This window comes from Lutra lutra, chromosome 12 (assembly GCF_902655055.1).
Source record: "Lutra lutra chromosome 12, mLutLut1.2, whole genome shotgun sequence".
NCBI classification, from domain to species: Eukaryota; Metazoa; Chordata; class Mammalia; order Carnivora; family Mustelidae; genus Lutra; species Lutra lutra.
The window spans coordinates 93,876,689-93,899,814 of record NC_062289.1 but is presented as its reverse complement, the minus strand read 5'-3'; the positions used below and the strand labels follow the sequence as shown (position 1 = coordinate 93,899,814).

General features: G+C 48.4%; 1 pseudogene; it reads left to right on the top strand.

Moving 5' to 3' along the window:
- Nucleotides 1–4,789: 4,789 nt before the first annotated feature.
- Nucleotides 4,790–4,910, top strand: LOC125082807 (uncharacterized; annotated as a pseudogene).
- The last annotated feature ends 18,216 nt before the right edge of the window (nucleotides 4,911–23,126 follow it).

Below are 23,126 nucleotides of genomic sequence, written 5' to 3'. Positions count from 1 at the left end.
GTCACTGTATCCTAGTGCTGAAAACCAGACAAAGGCTGAACACTCACGGGTGCCTCCTCCTCCGAACGAGGAAGGGTCGCCCAGCAGGGCTGGCGGGCTTCACGGTGGCCCTATCTCCAACTCCCCTAGCAGGGGTTTGCCTTGGCCCCAGGAACAGGGCAAAGCCTCCCTCAAAAATAGAAAGGCCAAAAGAACTTCGTCTGAAGTTCTAGAAAGTCTTTGCTTTCTCTCACCCAATCAAGCGCACATCCACGGGCTCCAAGACCTGGAGCTCCAGGCAAGACGAGAAAGTAATAGTCCCACGTCTCCCAACGGGAGCATGGCTTCCCTCCTGCCTCGCACCTGCGCACTTGTGTGGCGCCCAGCCCTGTGATGTGGAAGCTGCGCGTGCGCGGGGGAACTGTTCATCATGTAATCTCTTCACCCTAGCCCGGATGTTGGGGCATTTCAACCTGGTCCGCTGGAGGGATGAAAGAACTGGGAGAGGGGTTTGCGAGGTTACTTGGGAGGTCAGGGTGGGCATGGGATGTACTGAACCTAGACCTGCACCAGGCATTGAGCTGAAATATCTCAGTGAACACTGCCGGTGGCTCTGTGTAGTCTTAAGGGTTGATGTGACCGTTTTACAGATGGAGAAACTGAGGCTCGTGTAATAAAAACCAGGAACTTGTCCAAACGCACACTTAATGGCCCTCCTAGGATTTGAACTCAATTTTCTCTGTCTCCCAAATATCCAAACCCTCTGACGCCCTGGCTCATCCTTTGAAAGCCAAATTTTCCCAAAGTGTGGTGGCTCCTGGGCAGGAGTGCCCTCTCTTCTTCCCTGTTAAACCTGAGCCAGCTGTCTGCCAGGATTCATGTCCTGGCTGTGTGATTTTGGGCAAGTCATGTCACTGCTTAGCCTCTGTTTCATCATCTGTAAAATGACAATATTGCCTTCTGCCCATTACTTATGAAGATGAACTTTGCAACAAAAATGTAGCAGTGCCTACCAGATGACAGGTACTGTGCTAGGTAGGCCTGGGGTGTGCCAAAGCAGAAGAGATCGTGTAATTATGGGATAGTGTGTGAACATACCCTAATGCCCACCAATAATCTATACAGTGTGTTAGTTAATGGCAAGTGTCATGAAGAAAATTGAGCAGGGAAGGGAGTAAGGAACGTATTGCACGGGTGCAGTTTTAGGCAGAATGGTCAGGGAAGGCCTCATGAGAAGTTGGCATTTGAGCAGAGACCTGGGGAGATGAAGGAGGAAGACCTGCCAGGGATTATTCTAGAAACCTGGGGAAGTTTGGACCCATCTCCCATTAAGAACAGATGAGATCTAAAAATGGGCCTGGCATCCCCATTGAAGCTCGCAGTTCTGTGGGCTTCCCTTATTGGAAGGTGGGCAGCTCTGGTGTGGGTTTCTCACAGCTGGTCCTGAGGAAGCGGAAACAGCCTGTTACAGGTATGGGGATTCACAGCCAACAAGCTCTTTCCTTGCATCTCCAGAGAAGTGGGTGTTTCCATCAGTTCATTTGAGAAGGGTCTGCCATGCCCTTGGAAATTCCTACTTTTTGCTCCGTTGGAAACAAAAAGAAGCAGGAAGACAGAATTAGGACCTGTGTTGACATTTTGCTGGAATGCCCTATCTCTACCAGGTTCCCAAATACATGTTGAGGCTTCCTTCACACAAATGCATCTGCTCGAAGCCCCTCACATATACGAGAGTGCTGGCACATGCCCGCTCACAGGCTTGAACACTTTGCACAGAGCAGTCTAGTCTGGGAGAAAAATATCAAGCCGGGCCTTGGCCAGTTCCCCTTCTAGCAAGTATTCATTCTGAGGAAAAAAAAAAAAAAAAAACTCAGGAGCTGGCCTGAAGGGAGAGAGCCCTCGGACTGTCCAGACTGAAAGGCCACAGAGTCCACAACAGACTGAGGCCCAGAGAGGTGAAGTGAGCTGTCCAAGCTTACACAGCAAGTCCATGAAAATCTCCGTGAACTCATGCAGTCTACAAATGTTCTGAGCTCTGTGTACGTGCCAGGCACTGTGCTTGGCACTAGGGATACAGCAGTGGGCAAAAGAGACAGCAACTCCTGTTCTCCGGAACCGACATTCTAATAGAAGGAGACAATAAAAAGGAGATATTAGTAATATATGTACTATAATAGATAATGGCAACTGTCATGGGAAAAAACTGAGTAGGGAAACAGAACAAGGAGTGTATTGCATAGAAGCAAGGGGTTTTTTTGTTGTTGCTGTTCTTGTTTTGAGAGAGAGAGAGAGAGAGTGCACATGCGGGTGCGTGTGTACACGCTGGGGTGTGTGTGGAGAGGCAGAGGCGGAGGGAGAGAGAATCTTAAGCAGGCTCTGCACCGAGCGGGGAGTCTAATGCAGGGCTCGATCTCATGAACCTGAGTTCACGACCTAAGCCAAAATCAAGAGTTGGACACTAACCGACTTTGTCATCCAGGCATCCCTGCGTGGGTGCAGTTTGAAGCAGAATGGTCAGGGAAGGCCTCATGAGAAGGGGGCATTTGCGAAGAGACCCGAAGGAGGTAAGGGAGGAAGACATGCCAGTATCTAGGGGAAAAGCATCCCAAGAGGAGGAAACAGAGCAGCGGCCCCAAGGCAGGAACACACCTAGTATGTTCCCAAGAGCAGCAAAGAGGCCTCTAGAGTGAAGTAGGCAGGAGGGAGGCTAGGAAGTCAGAAGATGCAGGGTCCAGATTGTGTATGAGTTTCTTAGACCACTAATGAGGGCTTTGGCTTTTACTCCAAATGAGATGAAAAAGTACTGGAGAGTTTCGGGCAGAGAAATGATGTGACCTGACCCAATTAAAAAACAAAACAAAACAAAACAAAAAAAACCCTGCAGGGGCACCTGAGTGGCTCAGTCAACTAAGCCTCTGCCTTCAGCTCAGGTCATGATCCCGGGGTCCTGGGATTGAGTCCTGCATCAGGCTCCCTGTTCAGCAGGGCAGTCTGCTTCTCCCTCTGCTTCTCCCTCTTCTCCCTCTGCTCCTCCTCTGCTTGTGCTCTCTTGCTCTCTCGTTCTGCTGTCTCTCTCTCTCAGATTAGTTAAATAATTAAAAAACAACAACAAGCCTGGAGCTGCTGCTCTTCATTCATTCACTCATTCAGTCATTCAAGCGTCTTAGGTGCCGGGCACTCTGCTGATGACAAGTGAGCCACCGGTCACTCACTCACCGGGATGTGCCTTTTGTGCTGATCGGAGCATCCAGACCAAGGAGAATGGAGGCTCAGCGGGTGGCCTTCCCTCCACATGCCTTCCCCTCCTTGCCACACAGCCCTGGGAGAAGGGCCCCAGGTACCTGCAAGGCTCCATGCTCCAGAGGCTGCTAGAACCTGCAGGTTATAAATAGCATCCCCTGCGGCTGGGAATCAAGCTGATCTGTCTGAGTGAGTCAGAGGCTCAGAGCCACAGCCCCTCAACCTGCAGCATGACTCCCTAACCCCACCACCCCCCACTCCCTCACGGACCTCTTCATCAAGGGCAGGCCTCTCCTTCTCACCATGACCCTCTGTGGCCCTGTCACTCCCCACTTGTCCCAGGCTCTACCTCTCATAGCTCCAGAAAGCCCACTTATTCCCTAGTCCTCAGAGACAGGATGGCGTACTGTTGAAAAGCCCAAGATCTTCATGTGAGTCTACCTGGATTTCAGACCCAGGGCTGCTCCTTTTGGGCTGTGTGACCTTGGGCAAGTCACTTCCCCCTTGCACGCCCTCTTTTCCTCACTCATAATAATAATAATAGTAAGATGATAATAATATGCTATTATGACAGTATTATGAAGATAATGATAATAGTGCCTACTTCCTGGAAATGGTATGGGGATGCAACACGATACCCCACCTAGAGTGTTTAGCCCAGAACCTGGGATATAGTAGTTATTCAGTTAACGGAGGGATGGTCCCTGTGAGCAATTAGATTAGAACTCAGAGAAAGGTAATAATAAATAAGAAAATGGCAGCTTCCACCTGTTCTGCTGAGCATCTACCACGGGTTTGAAGTTCAGGTTCCTGGCATGTAATGCTGTATCCCTAATCTTCATAACCAAGCAAACATCACCATCTCCATCTTACAGGGGAAGAAACGAGACTCGGAGAGATCCGTGACTTGTCCAAGCCACACGGTACCTGTGAGGCAGAACCTGACGTCAGCAGAAAAGCACAGCCACCTCCCCTCAGGCCCCGGGGGCATGTGCAACTACTTGTTCCTAGCCCACCCCCATGTGACAAAGCACTGGGTGCAGAGCGGTGGGGAGAAGGGGAGCAGGTGGGTGGGAGTGCAAAATATCTCTGCTTCCCCTGGCATCCCTTCCACTTCCTGAGATGAGAAGTTTTCTGCCACTCCCCAAAGCACAGATTAGCTCTCCTTTGGGTGATATTGAGTAAAACTCTCTGCCTAACGGCTCCCAAAAAGATCTGCATAATAATTTTTATGTGTCACACACATGGTTTAAAGATGAAGGTGATGGGGACAATTTGGCTTCATTGGCACCCCACTTTGATCCTCCAGGGTTGTGTCTGGTCATCGCCCCAGACCCCCGGGTTCCAGAGACATCCCCTCAAGTCCCCTCTTCCACCATGCTCAAGACATAAAATAGTAGAGGGGTGCCTGGGTGGCTCCATCGGTTAAGCATCTGCCTTCTGCTCAGGTCATGATCCCGGCCCCTGCTCAGCGGGGAGCCTGCTTCTCCCTCTGCTTGCTTTCCCCCCTGCTTGACCTCTCTCTCTCTCTGATAAATAAATAAATAAAATCTTCAAAAATATATCTTTAAGCTTTGCGCAGTGGCAGTATCGTAGCCAATGAGGTTTATCCGAGGCGCGATTATTGCTAATTGAAAAATATATCTTTAAAATAGTAGAAAGGGCATGTGCTTGGGAGTCAGACAAATCTGGGCTCCCTTCTGGCTCTGTCATTCCTAGCTGTGTGACCTTGAGCAAGTCACTTTACCTCTCTGAGCCTCGTTCACTTATCCATTCATTCTAGTGAATGCATATTTAGCAACATCTACCATGTGCCAGGCTCTGCTGTAGACCCTGGTCCCATAGCAGTGGATTAGGGAGACAGAACCTCTGCCCTCGTGGGGCTTTCATTTTGGTGGACGCAGAAGAGAGACATAAGCAAATAATTTCAGAAGTGATATGTGAGGGCGCCTGGGTGGCTCAGTCGGTTAAACATCTGTCTTCAGGTCAGATTATGATCCCGGAGTCTTGGGATCGAGGTCCTGCATCAGGCTCCCTGCTTAGTAAGGAGTCTGCTTCTCCCTTTACCCTTCCCCCACGCTTGTGATCTCACTCTCTCAAGCTCTCTTTCTCTTTCAAATAAATAATAAAATCTTAAAAAAAAATAAGTGATATGTGAATGAAGAAAATGAACCAAGGCAGTGTGCTCCTAACTGGGGTAGGTGCAAGGGTGAGCTCTCAGACAAGGTGGTCAGGAAAATGTGGCGTCCCTTCTTCTGAACCTTGGGAAGGAGCTGGCCATGAGACCTTGAGGCAGAGGGAAGTGCAGGCACGTGGGCCTTAAGAAGGGAATGAGTTTGGTGTTGGAGCTGGCATGGTGGGAGTGAAGTGAGCCAGGGGGAGAGAGTGAGGAGATGAGGTCAGAGAGGTAGGCAGGGGCTAGATCGCAGACACCCAATGACGAGCATCCCAGCTTCTCAGCGTTTGTGCGTACTTGGTGAGATGATGCGTACATCTAGCCCAGGACCTGGCGTACAGTGGCTGCTCGACACACAGTAGCTGTTATGATTATGAGCCTTCCTTGTCCTTCTCTTCCTCCTCCTCCCGGGGACCCTCATGTCCCTCCCCTGCCTCTCGGGCCCCTTCTGCCCCACCGTCTCTCTCTGGTCCCAGGAGAAGGACAAGGACACTGGCAAGGATCACAGCAGGAAGGAGGAAGCACTTCCCACCCTCTCACTCACCCCCTTCCTCCTCCAAACCCTCCCACTGCAGCCCAGTGATTTTCCTGCCTCTCACAGGCGATTTTATTAAACATCTCGAAAAAATATTCTCTCACTCCCTCTCTCTTTATTTATAAAAATCAACTTAACACCCTGCTCCTTTGTTCTATTTGGAAACTGGAACAGCCTGGTTTATATTTAGCCAAAATCCTGCTCCTTTCCCCACAGACTCCAGCACAGCCCGATGAGCTAGAGGGGCTAAGGAAGGAGGAGTAGGGAGGCTGGGGGAGGAAAGGGTGCTGCGAAGGACAGAGGATGCCCCAGAGGCCCAAGTCTCAGCTAAGTCCAAAGGACCTGGCAGGGTAGGAGCTGAAGAGTCCTTTCCAAGATGTGGGGTGCCCCAATCCAGGCTTTGCCCTTCATTCTGTCACTCTCTAGTCCCATCCAGATGTCCCCAGAAGAAGAAAGACAGGGGAGATAGGATACAGAAAAGAAAAAAACCCAATCCCAGTCTGGAGTGAGGCTTAGAAAGGCAGTCAGTACAAGGCAGTCCTTCCAGGTGTGGGTCCTGGTTCAAATCCAAACTTTCCTCTGCCCCTTAGTAGCTGGCTGACCCTGGGAAGTTAACACATTCATTACAATATGTGGCACATGGAATGAGCATGATAAACGATAGTTTTAATCACTGTGGGCTCAAGGAGAATGCTCACCTCCTCGAACCTCAAGGCGCCACTCAAAAGCTGCTTCCTCCCTGAAGCCTACCCAGATTAACACCTATCTGAATAGTGAGCTAAATACTGGTGCGCTATGAGCAGGAATGTACAGGGCCTTTAGTGTGACCAGGAATGGAAACACATGATCACCAGAAAGCATACTAAGTTCCAGAAGCAACTTCGGCTCCACTTGGGCAGGGCTAATTCTCTGTTTTCTGTTGTCCCTGGAGAGTTAATGACAACACTAGGCACGTGGAAAGACAGCATAGAATAATGGTTAAGAATACAGCGGGGTAGGAGCACCTGGGTGGCTCAGTGGGTTAAGCATCTGCCTTAGGCTCAGGTCATGGTCTCAGGGTCCTGTGATTGAGCCCCACATCGAGGGTCTCTGTTCAGCAGGGAGCCTGCTTCCCTCTCTCTCTTTCTGTCTCTCTCTCTGCCTGCCTCTCTGCCTACTTGTGACCTCTGTCAAATAAATAAAATCTTAAAAAAAAAAAAAAGAATACAGCTGGGTTAAGAAATTGTGGTGTTTCCATATAATGAGATACTACTCAGCCATAAAAAGGAATAAAGTACTTCCACATGCTGCAGTGTCAACCAACCTCAAAAATGTTATGCTAAGTCAAAGAAGCCAGACATGAGAGGTCACATATTGCACAACCCCATTTATACAAAGTGTCCAGAATAGGTAAATCCATAGAGATGGAACGCAAATTGATGGTTGCCAGGAGCTGTGAGGAGGGAGAATGGGGGGTAACTTCTTAATGGGGACAGGGTTTCCTTGTGGAGTGAGAAAAGTGTTCAGGAACTGGGTAGAGGCAGTGGTTAGACAACGCCACGGAACCGCTCACTTTAAAAATGGTTAATTGTATGTTCGGTGAATCTCACCTCAATTTTTTTTTAAAGGATATATCTGGGGCCACTTCATGATCATGCCAATTGATGTGAGAAAACATTGATAAAATCAACACCCATTCATGATTTAAAAACAAAAACAAACTTGAGCCGGGCCAAAATAAAGAGAATTTCTTCAACCTGCTGAAAGGCATCTTCAAAATACTTACAGATGGGGCACTTTGCTGGCTCCATCAGTAGATCAGGCAACTCCTGATCTCTGTCTGGGTCATGAGTTCGAGCCCCACGAAGAGATAACTTAAAATAAATTTTTTAGGGGCACTTGGGTGACTCAGTTGGTTCGGCGTCCGACTCTTGGTTTCAGCTGGGGTCATGATCTCATGGGTCATGGGATCAAGCCACGTGTCATGCTCAGCGAGAATTCAGCTTAAAGATTCTCCCCCTCTGCCCCTCCCTTCACTCACTCTCTCTCTCTCTCAAATGGATAAATAAAATCTTTTTAAAATAAAAAAGAGGGACGCCTGGGTGGCTCTGTCAGTTAAGCGTCGGCCTTCAGCTCAGGTCATGATCCCAGGATCCTGGGATCAAGTCCCACAGTGGGCTCCCTGCTCAGCGGGAAGCATGCTACTCCCTCCGCCTGCTTCTCCCCCTGCTTGTGCCCTCTCTCTCTGACAAACAAATAAGATCTGAAATAAATAAGTAAATAAGAAATTTTTTTTAATTGTCAATCTTTAAAACAAAATACCTGTAGCCAGCATATGCTGAAAGTCTAAACACTTTTAACCCTATGACTGGGAACAAGGCAAGAATATCTGCTCTATTTCTTTTTTTTTTCTCAAGATTTATTTATTGATTTATTGATTTATTTGACAGACAGAGATCACAAGTAGGTGGGGGGCGGGGGGCGGGAAGCAGGCTCCTTGCTGAGCAGAGAGCCCGATGCGGGGCTCAATCCCAGGACCCTGAGACCATGACCTGAGCTGAAGGCAGAGGCTTAACCCACTGAGCCCCCCAGGCGCCCCCTATCTGCTCTATTTCTATGCAACAGTGGACTGAAGGTCCTAGCCAGGACAACAAGGGAAGAAAAAAAATGGGGAAAGGATGAAGTTAAATTGTGTTTATTTGCGGATGGCATGGTTACACACGTAGAACATCCTAGGAATTTACGAAACAAAACTATAAGAACTTTGTTTAACAAAATGAAAGGGTACAAGATAATATATAAAAATGCATTTCTCTATACCAGCAATGAATAGTTGGGAAGTTAAATGCATGAAAACATCTCCAATAGCATCAAAAAACATAAAATATTTAGGGATACAGTTAATAAAATATGCAAGATCTATACACTGAAAACTATAAAACCTTACTGAGAGAAATAAAAGACCTAAATAAATGGAGATTTACCACATTCACCTATAAAATTTCACTTCATCCCATAGTGATTCTATAGATTCAGTGCAATCCTGATCAAAATTTCAGCAGTTTTTTTTTTTTTTTTTGTGGTGGTGGAAATGATCAAGTAGATTCTAAAATGTATGTGGAAATGCAGACAAACTAGAAGAGCCAAAAACAATTTTGAAAATAGGAACAAAGTTATGACACCTGAGGCTACTTGATTTCGAAAATTGCTGTAAAGTCTGCAGTAACCAAGACAATGTGGTATTAGCACAAGGACAGACATATAGATCAATGAAACAGAATGAAGTCCAAAAATCCATACACATCCAATCAACTGATTTTGCCAAAGGTGCCAAGATGATTCAGTGGGGAAAGGAAGCTGGTACTAGAACAAACCTGTGCCAAAGCAGAAATGAACTGTGACCCCTACCTCACACCATATCAAAAACTCACTCCGAATGGATCAGAGATCTAAATGCAAAAACCCAAACCATAAAACTTCTAGAGAAAAGCATAAGAGAAAATCCTTGTGGCCTAGGGGTAGGCAAAAATTTCTTAGGACCCACAAAAGCACAAATAACAAAAGCGATTAATTGATAAATAGAACGTCATCAAAATTTTATACTTCTGTTCTTCAAACTATACTATCAAAAAATGAAACTGTAAGCCACAAGCTTACAGAAAATGTTCATTTTGTGGGTGTGTGTGTGTGTTGTGTGTGTATATCTTGCAAAGAAATTTATGTCCACAATAAAGAGCTCTCACAACTCTATAATGAGAAGACAAATAACCCAGTAAAACAGAGGCAAAAGAATCAAACACATACTTCCCAAAAAAGAACATACAAATGGCCAGTATGTGCATGAAAATACACTTAATATCTTTAGCTGACAGGGAAGTACAAATTAAAATTACAATAAGATATACACAGATTAGGGGCGCCTGGGTGGCTCAGTCGGTTAAGTGTGCACGTTTAGCTCAGGTCATCATCTCAGGGTCCTAGGATCGAGCCCCACATTGGGGTCCCAGCTCAATGGGGAGCCTGCTTCTCCCTCTCTCTCCACCACTCATGCTTTCTCTGACACACCCTCTCTCTGTCTCTCGAATAAATTAAATTAAAATAAATTAGAAAGATATAAATAGATTAGAATGGCTAAAATTAACAGGACCGATGATACAAAATATTGGTGAGGATATGAAACAACCAGAACCCACATATTCTGCTGGTGGGAGTATAAACTGGCAAAATTACACTAGGAAAGTTTGGCAGTTTCTTATGAAGGTAAATATACACTGACCATTTGATCTAGCAGTTCCACTAGCTCTTTACTTGAGATAAATGAAACACAAGTCCATACAAAGAACATGAAGTCTGGGGTGCCTGGGTGGCTCAGTGGGTTAAGCCTCTGCCTTCTGCTCAAGTCATGATCTCAGAGTCCTGGGATCGAGCACCGCATCGGGCTCTCTGCTCAGCAAGGAGCCTTCTTCCCCCTCTCTCTCTGCCTGCCTCTCTGCCTCCTCGTGATCTCTTTCTCTGTCAAATAAATAAACAAAATATTTAAAAAGAAGAAGAACATGAAGTCCATACCAGCTTTATTCAGAATAGCCCCAAGCTGGAAACAACCCAAATGACATTGAACAGGAAACTAGTCAGGGACTTCTCCTATATCAATGCAGAATATTACTCAGCAATAAAAAAAAATAATAATTACCAATGCATGTAACAATATATAGGAAACTTGTAAACATTTTTGTTCAACAAAAGCAGCCAGTCACAAATGGGAATATACTGTATGGTTTCATTTATATGAAGTTCGAAACAGACAAGACCATCTGTAGAGACATAAAGCAGATCAGTGATTGGCTGGAGCAGAGCCCAGGAGGAATGGCCACAAAGGGGCATGAGGAAAAATTTTGGGGAGGAGAAAAATGTTCTATAACTCTGTTAGCATTTTTTACTGTATGTGAATTATACCCCAATAAAATTGATTTTTTTAAAAAGACCACCTGTTGGTTAAGTATCCAACTCTTGGTTTTGGCTCAGGTTGTGATCTCCAGGTCGTGAGATCGAGCCCCGGCTCAGGCTCCACACTCAGCACAGAGTCAGCCTCAGACTCTCCCTCTACCTCTGCCCCTCCCCACTGTGCTCTCTCTCTCTCCCCCTCTCTAAAATAAATAAATCTTTAAAAAAAAATTTTTTTTAAGACCACCTGGGTTGAATTCCTGGCTTTGCTACTAACCAGCTGCATAATCTTGGGCACATTATTTCATTTTTCTGTGCCTCTATTTTCCCAAAAGAAAAGTGACAATAGTAGTAACAATAATACTTACCTTATAGGATTTGTTTTTTTTGTTTGTTTGTTTGTTTATTGTTTTTTAAGTAGGCTCCATGTCCCCCAAACTCATGACCTTGGGAACAAGAGTCACAGGCTCCACCATCAGAGCCCTCCAGTTGCCCCATGTTTGTTAGGTTTTTGTTTTGTTTCATTTTGTTTCGTTAGATAAGCTCATAGGATTGTTGAAAGGATTAAATGAGCAACTGTATTATGAACTGTGGGCGCCAACCTCTAAGAAGGACTCCGAGGGTTCCTGCCCCCATGGAGCCTCCTCCACATTGAATAGACCAACCTGTGTAACCGCTAGGATGTTTTTGAAATGATGGTCTGTGGTTTTGGAGACTAGGTCAGAAAACTCATTGAGACTTCTGCTCCTGGATCACTCTTTCTGGAGGAAGCCAGCCGCCAAGTCATGAGGATTTTCAAGCAGCCCTGCAGAGAGGTCTGGATGGCAAGGAACTGAGGGCTTCTGCCAACAGCCAGTGCCAGCTCGCCAGCCATGGAAGGGAGCCAGCTGGATCCTTCACTCCCAGTCCTGCCTTCAGATGGCTGGCCACCAGCTTGACTGCAGCCTCAGGAGGGACCATGAGTCACAACCACACAGCTCAGCTGCTCCCAGTTCTTGACCCCCAGAAACTGGGTGAGGTAAGAAATATTCATAAGCTTTTAAAACCGCTGAGTCCGGGGGGGACTTGTCACGCACCAGTGAACAACTAATACAAGCACTAATGGTAAGAGCCGACATTTTTGAGCACTTATCCATGTGACCTACGATGACTACTGGGAGGGAAGAAACGGAGTATCTTCCATGTACCTGTCTAGAACCACTCTTCACCCTCTTCCACCCGGCTCTGTGCCCATGGAGACTGACCTGTTCAGACTTAACAGTCTCCTCTGTCCTTTGGCTTTTCATCGGGTTTGGCCGATAGGGAGCCCCCAGGGAGATACGCAAGGGCAAGGGAAGAGTGAGGTCAGAATAGTTCTTCCTGGGCTCCCTCACTGCAGGCCACCTCAGGCTGGCTCTGGTCCTCAGCAAAAGGTCACAGCTTCTCCCTCAGGTGGTTCTCTCCATACAACCTCTCTGAGCTGGGGAACTGCTCCCTTGGCAGCCAGGCTTCAGCAGGCAGGAGCTCTCGCACTGTAACTAGCTGGGGAACGCACGATCCCTTGTGAATCCCCGACACCCCGCTGACGCCTAACTAGTCCCTTGATTCAGCCTCCCTCCATTATCCAATTTGAACATGCCATCTGTTTCCTTCTGGGACTGACTGGCCACTGTAGTTAAAATCCCCCTACTTTAGAGAACAAAGTAGAAATTCAAAGAGGACCAAGGAGATAACTCAAAAACACATGGAAAAGCAACAGAGGCCACTCAGAGGTGTGCTCTGTAGGCAATGGGCACTGAAGATGCTTGTTGAATGAATGAATGAATGAATGAGTGAGTGAATGAATGAAATGACTTGCGGGGCACCAGGAGGGTCTCACTCGTCCCACTTCCTTGAAGGCCATCGGTACTAAAACAGGATGTCAGCAGCTGAATCTTCAGCCAGGCAACTGATAAGCTCCCCAGCCCAGCCCAGAGTTGGCTTCAGGAAGTCTTACGTTGGAAGGATTAACACACAGCCTGGGACACCAAGGAAGCAGCCCCCCACCTCAGTGAGACTCAAGAGTTATTTTTGAAAAGCAAGCAAGGCCTGCGGGCGGCCCTGGCAGAGCACAGAGCTGGAAGAGAAAGCCAGAAGCAGAGAGAACAGACAGATACAGCGGAGCCCACGCCCCGTCCCTGTGATGTCAGCCCCACGCCCTGTGACATAACATGGCGGCAGCGGCAAGGGGGTGTCCTGCATCCCCTTGGAAATTTTTCTTATTAGCTGTGACAAGACCTGCATCCCATAAAATGTATCCTTGGGAATTTTCGAGCCACTCCCACCCAGGCTGAATGACACTAGGGAATGAATTCCAACAGGAACGGGGAGTCAGATCACCAGCCAAAAATATTTGTGTCCAAATGGTGTGTGAGATTTTGCTCAAGTCTGGAAAAATCCTAAAACTGAAGGGAGGGTCACTGCGATGAGGCAGAGTCAGGGGCCAAGGAGTCGGAAAGAGTCAGCATCCTTCACCCTGACAAAACAGTGGGAAGGCGGGGACCGACTGTGGGTCAGGGGAGGAGAGGAGCGGAGAGCAGGTGTTGGAGCTGGAGTCTGAGCTGAGAGATGCAGGGGGCTGAGAGCAAGCAGCCGGAACAGTAGCTAATGAACCCTGCAGTCAACGGGAGAGGTGTCTGCATTGGGGGAGTGGGGGAGGTGGGAGGTCAGAGGCAGCCAGAGGGAGCCATCAAGACCCCAAAATAACTCCTGCTTCCGCTGGGAGGCTCTGGAACTAATCAAGATGGGGATAATCCGAAAATCCATCAGACAGAGGGTGCCGAGAGGGCTTGTGTCTCCAAGCAGGGATTGGAGGGGGAGGGAAATTAAAAAAAAAAAAAAAAGATGTGGTTTGCAGTGAGGAGCTGCTGTCCTAGAAGATGGCGCTGACGGGAAAGCAAGGTCTTCCCAGGGTCCCCATCTGTGGAGTGCCTACTGCGTGTCCAGAGCTGTAACATCTGGTTAAGGATGTGAACCCCGAAATCAGCCTGCCTGAGTATGAATCCCTGCTCTAGTTCTTGCTGGCTGTGGAATGTTGGGCAAGTCACTTCTTCCCCCATTCTGAGCCTTCCTCCTTATCTGGTAAATGGAGATAAAATTCATACCTGCCCTATAGGGTAGGTGAGAATAAGAGCAGGATGTATGAGAACGCTTACTAGGAATCTTTCCAGCAACCCTGAGGAGGCAGGGTGGTAGGCTTCCATCTCCTCATCTTACCAGGGGGTAAACCGAGGCTCAGAGAGCCCAAAGCTGCATGGTTAATAAGTACAAGTGTCAAGAGCCTGATTCAGGTAAGTCAGAAGCGTGTTGGTTCACTGGGCCCAGCTTCCCTGGTCCTGCCTCACTAGTCCACAGACAGGGCCCAGCCCCTCACCCACTATCTCTCTCCAGGTCCCATGGAGGAAGGCAGATCCAGCATGGATGCTGGTAACAACCTCCAGGGGAGACATGCAGGGTCCACTGGGGAGAACATAGCCTTCAACTCACTATATGACCTTGGCTGAGTCCTTTCGCTTCTCTGGGTCTCCAACTCCTCAGCTGCTGAACAAGGGGCTGGTAGTAGGTGGTTGCAGGCCTGGAGAGTCTAGGTTCTCGTTCGCTGATCTCTCCCAGTGCCTGGTGTAAGAGGCAGTGAAGAGGAGAGTAAGACAGAGACTTGGGCAAGGGTGCCTGGGCGGCTCAGTCGGTTAACCATCCAACTCTTGATTTTTCGGCTCAGGTCATACTCTCAGAGTCGTGAGATTGAGCCCCTCGCTGGGCTCCCTGCTCAGCTGCGAGTCTGTTTGAGATTCTCTCTCTCTCTCTCTCCCTCTGCCCCCTCCCCTGCTCGCTCATATGCACGCATGCATGCTCTCTCTCTCTCAAATAAATAAATAAAATCTTAAAAAAAGAAAAAGAAAGAAAGAAAAGAGACCCAGGCAGCCACAAAGCAGTGTTTCCTTCATGCTCCCTTCCCTTCATCTGGGGAATGGGTCTAGGCACAGAGAACAGCAAATGCAGACGGCAGGAGTTGAAAGCAGTCATGGCATGTCTGGAGGGCCGCAAGCAGGATAATCTAGGAGCCCCATTAAATCACCCGCTTGACGATTCAACCAATTTCATTACTGTGAGGCAGACTTTGTTCTAGGTACTGGAGACAAGGCAGCGAACAACACGATGAAACCGTCTTTAGGGAGCTCACATTCTAATTGGGGGAAATGGGAAAAACCAAGTAGACACCCCCAACCAGGATAATTTCAGGATGGGACAAGGGCTCTATGCATGATAGCAAATATTTGTAAAGCACCTAATAGGGGCCAAACACTGTGAGCAGGTGTTAAATAATGTCACCTTTACTACAGTCCTATGAGGTGTGTGTGATTGTCTCTGTCCCCATTTTACAGCTCAGGAAGCTGGCGCTTAACTTGCCCAGTGCCCCACCGCTAGGAGGCGCAGAACTGAGATTCAAACCTAGGCCATCTGGCTCCCTCGTGCTGGCTCGCAGGGGACAGAGTTAAATAGGGCAACTCATTCAGGGAGGAGCACACTAAAGAAGTAAAATTTGAGCTGAGACACCTGATAAGACACCAGCCATGGGAGTCCAGGAGGCAGAAGGTTCCAGATGGAGGCAACACTGACTGCAAAGGCCCTGAGGCAGCTAGGAGCTTAACAGGTTGGAAGAGGAGGAAGGAGGTCAGTTTCAGATGGAGCGGAGGGACAGAACAGGTCAGAGGGGTGCAGGGCCGACACGTGGAGGGAGGGAGGAGACACAGGAGATGCACCCAGGATCTTCTCAGCTGGGATGCTGAGAAGCACAGTCTAAAGCAGTTCTGACAGGCGTGGCACCGTCCTTTCCTCGCTTCAGGCCAATTTGGTCCAGGCAGAGCTGCGCTTTCCCCCAGGGTCTCTTGCTGGGAAAGAATTCCAGCTGGGCTGCCTGCCTGCTGTTCATCTGTTGCCACACCTCCCCTAAGCGGCCACCTCCAAGACTGATGGGGACCAAAAGGACTCCTCTCATTTCTCACCACCATTCTTAAATCCACACCCTCCCTGGCCTTGGGCTCCCCACAGATCCACCCATGAGGGCCTCCTGTCCTCCAGCAGAGGCTAGACTGCCTTTCCCCTGCCCTCAGTGATCCCCTAGGCCTGAGTCTAGTCCAAGCCAAGTGATAGTATGGACTATTCCTCAGCCTGGCCTAGTCCTATAGGCCAGAGTTAGAATCCACATTGTGGTCTTGGGCAAGTGGCTTCACCTCTCTCTATAAGCCTCAGTATCCTCATCCAAAAAATGGGAATAATGCCTCATAGGGTGACTGTGAGAATTAAATATAATGGGCCCAAGAGGGAGCTTTCTGGGGACTGGAAATGTTCTATAGTTTTAACTGGGAGGTGGTATATATAAAATTTGATGAACTGTGTACTTTAGGTTTGTTCATTTTATACTATGACTATTAGAGCTCCGTTTTTTTTTAAAGTGCTAAGTGTCTGGCCCATGGTTAGCATGACATGAATGTTACCAATGTCAGTATTAGGTGCCCCGTAACTATCTGTCGAATGGATGAAAACTTTAGTGGTCTCCCATATTTCATTTATCATGTATGCGATCTCCAGGGCTCTCGGTGCTTAGATGCTAAGGGAGCTCACACTCGACATGTCCAGGACTGAGTTCTTCCCTTCACTTAAGTCTTCCTCATCTGCTCAGATCAGAAATGTGGATGTCATTCTGCATGCCTTCTCTTCCCTCCTTCCACTATCCCTCACAGTCAACCCATCCCCAAAACTGTCTACAAGGAGAAACCCCAACAATTCCTTCCCCTCTCTGAAAAGTCATGCTGACCTCCAGCCAAGACATAGAGCTTAACCACATGCAAAAGAAGGAAGTTGGACCCTTACTTAGCTCACTCCATAGACAAAAATTAACTCAATGGATCAATGACCTAAATGTAAGAGCTAAAATGACAAAACAGAAGAAAACATAAGGGTAAATATTCATGACCTCAGATTTGGCCATGGGTTATTAGATTTGACACCAAAAGCACAAGAAACAAAAGAAAAATAGATAAATGAGATGAAAAACAAAAATTTGTGTGCATCAAAAGACATTATCAAGGGGGCACCTGGGTGGCTCAGTGGGTTAAGGCCTCTGCCTTCAGCTCAGGTCATGATTCCAGGGTCCTGGGATCAAGCCCCGCATCGGGGGCTGCTCGGCAGGGAGCCTGCTTCCTCCTCTCTCTCTGCCTGCCTCTCTGCCTACTTGTGATTTCTGTCTGTCAAATAAATAAATATTTTTTTTAAAAAAAGACATTATCAAGAAAGTCAAAGGGGGCTCCTGGCTGACTCAGTTGGCAGAGAATGTGACTCTCAATCTTAGGGTCATGAGTTCAAGCCCCCCATTGAGCATGAAGCTTACTTAAATTTTAAAACTTCCTTAAACTTTAAAAGAAAAAGTGAGCGGCACCTGGATGGCTCAGTGAGTTAAGTGTCTGACCCTTGATATCAGCTCAGGTCTTGATCTCAGGGTCGTGAGTTCAGCCCCAGAGCCCGGCTCCATGCCGGGTGGGCAGCCTACTTAAAAAAACAAGGGGGGGGCGCCTGGGTGGCTCTGTGGGTTAAAGCCTCTGCCTTCGGCTCAGGTCACGATCCCAGGGTCCTGGGACCGAGCCCCGCATCGGGCTTTCTGCTCCGCGGGGAGCCTGCTTCCTCCTCTCTCTCTCTCTGCCTGCCTCTCTGCCTACTTGTGATCTCTGTCTGTCAAATAAATAAATAAAATCTTTAAAAACAAACAAACAAACAAACAAAACAAGGGAACCTGGGTGGCTCAGTCAAGCAACTGCCTTCAGCTCAGGTCGTGATTTAGGGATCCTGGTTTCCAGTCCCCCATCAGACTCCTTGCTCAGCAGGGAGTCTGCTTCTCCCTCTCCCTCTGCCCCTCCCGCCTCCCAGTTCATGTTCTCTCTCTCTCTCTCTCTCAAATAAATAAATAAAATCTTAAAAAAAAAAACAAAAAACAAAAAACAATGAAAAGACAGCCTACAGAATGGAAAGGAATGTTTGCAAATCATGTATCTGAGAAGAGTTTAGTATCCAGAATACATAAAAAGATAACAACCAAAGACAAACAACCCAAGTAAGAGAAGGACAAAGAAGATATACAAAAGGCCAAAAAGCACATGAAAAAAAGGTTACACATCATGGGTAACCAAGCAAATGCAAATCGAAACCATAAAGAGGTACTACCTCACATCTACTAGAATGGCTTCAACAAAAATAAAAATAAAGTTGGGTTATGGACATTGGGGAGGGTATGTGCTATAGTGAGTGCTGTGAAATGTGTAAGTCTGACGATTCACGGACCTGTAGCCCTGGGACAAATAATACATTATATGTTAATAAAAATAATTAAAAATAAATAAATAAAGAGAAAACAGTAAGTGTGAGCAAGGATGTGGGGACATAGGAACACTTATACACACCAGTGGAAATGTAAAATGTTCAGCCACTGTGGAAAACAGCTTGGTAGTTCCTCAAAAAGTTAAACATAGAGCGACTACATGACCCAGCAATTCCATTTCTAGACATATACCCAAAAGAATGGAAAACAGAAACTCAAACAGATATTTATTTACTGACGTTCGCAGCTGCATGATTCACATTATGGTAGAAACAACCCAAATGTCTATCAACAGATGAATGAATAAATGAATTACAGTCTATCCATACAACGGAAAATTATTTGGCCATAAACAGGAATGAGCACCCGTGGATGCAATTTGGATGAACCTTGGAAACATGATGCTGGGTTAAAGAAGCCAGACACAAAGGTCTCATTTATAGGATTCCTTTTGCAGGAAATGTCTGGAAAAGGCAAATCCAGAGGGACAGAAAGCAGGTTGCCAGAGACCTGCAAACAGGAGATGGGGAGTAATGGCGTAACGGGGATAAAGTGTTCTTAGGAGGTGATTAGCCAGTTGAAATTAGGGAGAGATGTTGGTTGCAAAACATTGTGAATGCCCTAAATCCCATTAAACTGTACAGAAGGAGGAGAAGGAAAAGGAGAAGCAGGAGCAGGAAGAGGAGGAGGAGGAAGGCAGGGGAGGGAGGAGGAGGAGAGGAGGAGTGATGCTTCCCCTAACCCTGAAATCAGGCTGGTCTTAGGGCTGGGTTTCACCAATCGGATGCAGCAGAAGTAATGTTTCTGAGACTTTTGAGCCCAGGCCTTAAGAAGCCTGGCTCAGAAGCCACCTGCTACTCTGTGAGAAGCATGAGCCCCCTGGAGAGGCTGTGTGGAGGTGAACTGAGGGCCCCCCGAGCCAACAGCCCCGGTTGAACTCCCAGCTGGCAGCCAGCAAGCCCTCCAGTCACCCCAGTGACACCCAGCTGACACCACATGAAACAGAACAGCCCCGTCACCCTCAGAGAATCCTAAAAAAATAAGTCGTTGCTTTAAGCCACCAAGTTTGGGGGGTGATTTATTACACAGCGATACATAACCAATTCTGTCTAAAAACTTCACAAAGCCACCCATGGCTCTCCACGCCCACCCCCAGCACCCTAGGCCAACTCTCTCGTCTCCCTCCAGGCAGCTGCCGCCTCCTCACTGGCTCCCCTCCTTCAGTTCAGTCTCTTGAGGTTCACCCTCCTCCAAAGCCGGAGGGAAACTTCTAGCCTTCCAGATAGCAGCCAAGCCCATTAGTGTGGGCTGCAAGGCCCCAGATGCCCCGAACCATCCATCTGCGCAGTCCCAGCACCCTTCAGCCACACCTCCAGCCCCTACCACTCAGATTTCCTATAACCCAGCACTACCACAACTGTCTTTCTATCTAGAACACTCTTTCCTACTCCCCTTCTCGTCTCTGGGCTCTCTTTTGCCTCTGGGCCTCAGCTCAGACCTCACCACCTCCAGGAAGCCTTCCCTGATCTCCCAGACTGAGTTAGATACCTCCTCAGCGTACCTTGTCCCTTTCTAGCCCTCATGGGAGTAGCTGCCTCCCAATTGCTGGTGACATTTTAGCAACCTGTCTTTCGCCACACAGTGAGCAATTTCCGGGCAAGGACAAAGTTGTCTTTGTGTTCTCAGAGCCTAGTACAGGCCTGGCACATAGCAAGTACCCAAGGAAACCCAGGGGAATTAGGAAGTGCAGGCTGGGGACCACCTCACGCCTCATACAGGACTGTGTTGGGGCCTGAGTAATGACCATCAAGGCTGAGAGAGCAGAGCCCTCCCGTGAGCGCCCAACGCCTGACTGCGCCAATGGGAACAACTTGTCTGACTCATCTGTCTCCCCAGTAAAGAGACAGTGACATGCAGTGGCTCTCTGAATGAGCTATACAGGTGGGCAGCTCGGGTTTCAAATCCTGACAGCTACCTCCTGGCTGTGTGACCCTGAAGAAGTGATTTCACCTCTCTGAGCACATTCCCATCATCCATGACATAGAGCATGATAATGGCTCCTCTCAGAGAGGTATCGACAAGACGATATGGGTAAAAACACTCAGCACAGTAACTGGCACATGGGAGGCTCCCTGAAACGACAGCTGGTCTCTTCTTCCACATGCTGAGCTGCAGAATCGAGGCCCAGCACTGTGCCTGGCACATGGCCGGCACTCAGTCAATGCCTTAGGAATGAATGAGGAAGGGATCTGGAGATAAAACAATAATAATCACAACAGTACACAAGTATGAACTCGTCCAGTCTTCACGACCACCAAAGGAGGGGGCACTATCGTGACGTGAATTTTACATGTAATGAGATTGAGGCCCAAGGGCACACAGGGCTTCAGGAACGGAGGCTCGATTTGGACCCAGACAGTCTGAGCCGTTTCACCCTCCAGCCCCCACCCAGACTGCCTGCCAACACCTCTCAAGGCCTGCTTCTCCTGTCAGCTTGGCTTCTAAGCAGCTTTGTGGTCTCAAGCACGTGAGTCTCTCTCTGGGCCTCAGTTTCCCCACCTGCCAAGAAAGAACTGTAGGAGCCAGTGGGGAAGGCCACTTCCTATTGGCCTTAGGATCCAGGCTCCAGCCACTGTCTGGCCGAGGCTGGGGGCCTGCTGACCAGCCTGCCCTGGCCAAGGCCATACTTTCCATGGGCTGGCCCGTCACAGGAGGTCTCTGTGATATTGACCACTGGGCTATCTCCCCACATGGGGAGGAGTCTGGCCTCTGCTTATTCCTGTCCCCCTCCCCAGGGCCCCTGAGGAAAGCTGAGGCGGCCACCCCCAGATGTCTATTCCTGTCCCTGGCCTAGCGCCGTGCTGGGGAAGCAACAGCTATTTCAAGGCCTTTCTCCCTCCAAGCATAAGTGGTGGGAAGGCGCTGGGAACATCCCGAACTAGGAGGCCGCCCGTCGCCGCCTCACCCTGGATCTGGGCCACACCAGCCCTGCGGCTCTGCCCCTTCTTCCAGCTCTTGGCGACAAGTGATCAGTTCTGATCATAGCCACCACGAGGGGATAATCCGGGAGAACCAATTCCCAAGGACTTCCGCTAGAGGCTGGAGCACAGGGCAGCTGGGCCTTGCCCTTTCCAGAAAGGACTAGAGCAGCCACAGCTGGACACACCAGCTGCAAGGAGGATGGCTCTGAGCTTGAAACCGTGGAAGACAGTGTTCGGGGAAATGATATAAAAATACCTCACATTTCTTGAGAGCTTGTGATGAGACAGGCCCTGTTCCAAGCTCTTGACATGGAGGTAAGTCATTTAATCCTCACAGAGAGGAAAACTTCTCTGAGGTTCAGAGAGGGTGAATGACTCGCTCAAGGTCACACAGATGGTGAGTGGCTGAGTCGGGACTTGAGCACAGGCAAGCTGGCCCCAGAGTCCATGCTTTTAACGCTCTGAACCTTGCTTTTCTTCCCTCTGAAACTTGCAAGCCCAGGGGGCTAATATAAATTAGGGGAATGAGCACTGGCTTGAGAGTCAACCCCCCTTGTCATTCCCAGTCACGCAGCTGGCCAGCCCATGCAGCGAGTTCGACTTCCTCGCCTACCAAATGCGGATGATACTACCCACTCCCAGGGTTGAGGTTAGGGTTAGCAATAACCCACTTTGGGGACTCAGAGACTCCTCTAAATCATGAAACTAACAGAGGCACCTTGTAAAACAGTATGGTACAAAAGGGGACCCAGAAAAAGAGAGTTCCCCTCCTACTGCACACCTTCAATTCTTCTCCCCAGAGACAACTTCCATCAGTTGCTTTTGGGTCCCTTTTTGGAAATTCTCCATTCATACGAAGACAGAGAAGTTATATTCGCATAGGGATTTAGAATCTGGGCTGCCAGGTATGGCTGCTTACTCTCCATGTGAAGCTTGGTCCAGTTACTGGTTCCCTCTGGACCTCCGTGTCCTCACCTGTCAATGAGTTACTGAAATTAAAATATCTCATGTAAAGGTAGCTGTGAGGGTTAAATGAGTCAATCCATGTAAAGTGTTTAGAACATTCTCTGGCCCACGGCTGTCCGATAAAGACTCACATACAGCAAATCCTTTCCGACAGACATCGAGACGGCCTTGTGCTATCAGAAACAATACTGCAAGACACATCCTCGCTCACCTGTCATTTGGCACAAGTCCAAGAATCTCCGTGGGATAAATTCTTGGCGGAGAAATTGCTGGGTCAAACCATAGTGCCCTTGTAATTTCAATTAATTTTTGGATGAGTGAACCCTCACAGCAGGCAGGGCAGGGGGAAGGAGGTCCACAAGGCAGTGAGGATGGACAAGGGAGGAGTGCGATGCAGTGTTCTGTCTCTGAGGCCCAGAGTGCAGCCATGTCTGCACCCCCCCCACCCCGCCCAAACCTGAAGGACGCAGCAGCTCCCTAAGCTCCAGGCCAAGCAGATGGAGAGTTGAATTTTATACAGATTGTTCCCATAAAGGTTTTACAGGGAATTGGTTGATTGGATTAGAGCGGCAGGAGCCCCTAATGACAGCAGCTGCTTAACAAAATGTTGAAGCAATACAATTTTCCTTTACCACCACCCACCATGGCAGCATCCACACCCTGGTAGGGACCCGTGGATGCCCAGGTCAACTCAGAATGACACCCCAATAGTCGGGTTCGCCTTCTCCCAACATCCTTCTAGGTCCCAGACCTAGGTAGAGAGCAAGGGGTTAAGAGCACAGGTGTGGGGGGAAGACAGAAAAGGTCTTTTGTCTGCCGAAATTACTGTGTGATCTTGGGCAAGTCATTTGCTCCCTGACCTCACAGAAGAAAGGGACCTACTCCCCAGGGGTTGTCCTGAGTGAAGTCAAACACGAAGTACTTACACAGTGCCCAGCACAC